This window comes from Ascidiella aspersa, chromosome 5 (genome assembly GCF_963924565.1).
Source record: "Ascidiella aspersa chromosome 5, kaAscAspe10.2, whole genome shotgun sequence".
NCBI lineage: Eukaryota > Metazoa > Chordata > Ascidiacea > Phlebobranchia > Ascidiidae > Ascidiella > Ascidiella aspersa.
In genome coordinates this window covers 14312527-14314678 of record NC_139451.1, presented here as the reverse complement: position 1 = coordinate 14314678, position 2152 = coordinate 14312527, and the positions used below count along the sequence as shown (strand labels likewise).

At 57.1% G+C, this 2152-nt stretch overlaps 1 non-coding gene and 2 pseudogenes across 1 annotated transcript; all 3 read left to right on the top strand.

Moving 5' to 3' along the window:
* Nucleotides 1-357: 357 nt before the first annotated feature.
* LOC146144806 (small subunit ribosomal RNA) lies at nt 358-1046 on the top strand (annotated as a pseudogene; the record flags this gene model as incomplete).
* Nucleotides 1047-1301: 255 nt separating this feature from the next.
* Nucleotides 1302-1455, top strand: LOC146144805 (5.8S ribosomal RNA). Its single transcript, XR_014499089.1, has one exon. It is a non-coding gene; the product is annotated as a 5.8S ribosomal RNA (ribosomal RNA).
* Nucleotides 1456-1703: 248 nt separating this feature from the next.
* LOC146144804 (large subunit ribosomal RNA) overlaps nt 1704-2152 on the top strand; it is a 3679-nt pseudogene continuing 3230 nt past the window's right edge.

Here is a 2152-nt window from a genome sequence, read left to right as displayed (position 1 = left end):
GAAAAAATTAGAGTGTTCAAAGCAGGCGATTCGCCTGAATAATGGTGCATGGAATAATGGAATAGGACCTCGGTTCTATTTTGTTGGTTTTCGGAGCGCGAGGTAATGATTAAGAGGGACAGACGGGGGCATTCGTACTGTGCCGTTAGAGGTGAAATTCTTGGATCGGCGCAAGACGAACGACTGCGAAAGCATTTGCCAAGAATGTTTTCTTTAATCAAGAGCGAAAGTCAGAGGTTCGAAGACGATCAGATACCGTCCTAGTTCTGACTATAAACGATGCCAACTAGCGATCGGGGGGCGTTAGTTTTACGACCTCTCCGGCAGCTTGCGGGAAACCAAAGTCTTTGGGTTCCGGGGGAAGTATGGTTGCAAAGCTGAAACTTAAAGGAATTGACGGAAGGGCACCACCAGGAGTGGAGCCTGCGGCTTAATTTGACTCAACACGGGAAATCTCACCCGGCCCGGACACAGTGAGGATTGACAGATTGAGAGCTCTTTCTTGATTCTGTGGGTGGTGGTGCATGGCCGTTCTTAGTTGGTGGAGCGATTTGTCTGGTTAATTCCGATAACGAACGAGACTCTGGCTTGCTAACTAGTTACGCGACCCAATCGGTCGGCGTCTAACTTCTTAGAGGGACTAGTGGCGTTTAGCCACACGAGATTGAGCAATAACAGGTCTGTGATGCCCTTAGATGTTCGGGGCCGCACGCGCGCTACACTGACCGGATCAGCATGTGCTCGCCTTGGCCGACAGGTCTGGGTAACCCGCTGAACCCCGGTCGTGCTAGGGATAGGGAATTGCAATTATTTCCCTTGAACGAGGAATTCCCAGTAAGCGCGAGTCATTAGCTCGCGTTGATTACGTCCCTGCCCTTTGTACACACCGCCCGTCGCTACTACCGATTGAATGGTTTAGTGAGGTCCTCCGATTGGACCTGGCGCGGCCGGCAACGGTCGAGCCGGCGTCCGAGAAGACGATCTAACTTGATCATTTAGAGGAAGTAAAAGTCGTAACAAGGTTTCCGTAGGTGAACCTGCGGAAGGATCATTAACGGTCTCGCAAACGCTTCGGCGAACGCGAAACTCGGACAAGCGAGAGAAAAAGTCTTTGCTACCCGGCGCCCGACCCGCGAGGAGCGGCGCGCCGGCCGGCGATTCGGTCACCCGGTAATGTTTGCGCGTCGAGTGCCGCGGTGCCGCGCGCTCCGGCTTCAAGCGTCGGCCTGGCCGACCGCTCGGCGCGGTCTATTTTGTCACCCTATAGTGCGAGGCACTGTGCGAGCGAAACAATCGTGGATGGCTCTTGGCGGTGGATCACTCGGCTCGTGAGTCGATGAAGGACGCAGCTAGCTGCGTGAATTAGTGTGAATTGCAGGACACATTGAGCATCGACGTTCTGAACGCAAATTGCGGCCTCGGGTCAATCCCGGGGCCGCGCCCGCCTCAGGGTCGCGTTGCAAACGTTCCGCGCGGGGATTTCTCCGCGCGGCTGCTGCGGCGTCGGACGCGCGAGCGCCCGTCCCGCTCAAGACAGCACGGCACGATGCGCGACGATCGCGACCAGAATCCCGCGCGGCGGCGGCGAGTCGACCTCGAAGAGGCCAACGGCTGGCGGCTCAAGGGCGGGAATCGAGGTGCGCGGCGGCGCGCGGCGCCGACGGCGAGCGCGGAACGGGAAGAATAGTCCCGGTCCTTACTTTCGGCCTGAGGTCGGACGAGGCTACCCGCTGAATTTAAGCATATTACTAAGCGGAGGAAAAGAAACTAACGAGGATTCCCTCAGTAACGGCGAGTGAAGCGGGATGTGCCCATCGCCGAATCCGCGCGCTTTTGGAGTGCGCGGAATTGTGGCGTACGGAATTCGTCACGGCGCGCTTCGCCGGTCGCCCGCGTCCTTCTGATCGAGGCCTTTTCCCAGAGCGGGTGTCAGGCCCATGGCGGCGACAGGCGGGCGCGCTACGGCGTCTTCCCAGAGTCGGGTTGTTTGGGAATGCAGCCCAAAGCGGGTGGTAAACTCCATCTAAGGCTAAATACGGTCACGAGACCGATAGCGAACAAGTACCGTGAGGGAAAGTTGAAAAGCACTTTGAAGAGAGAGTTAAAGAGTACGTGAAACCGTCGAGAGGCAAACGGGAGGGCCTGTCGGGTC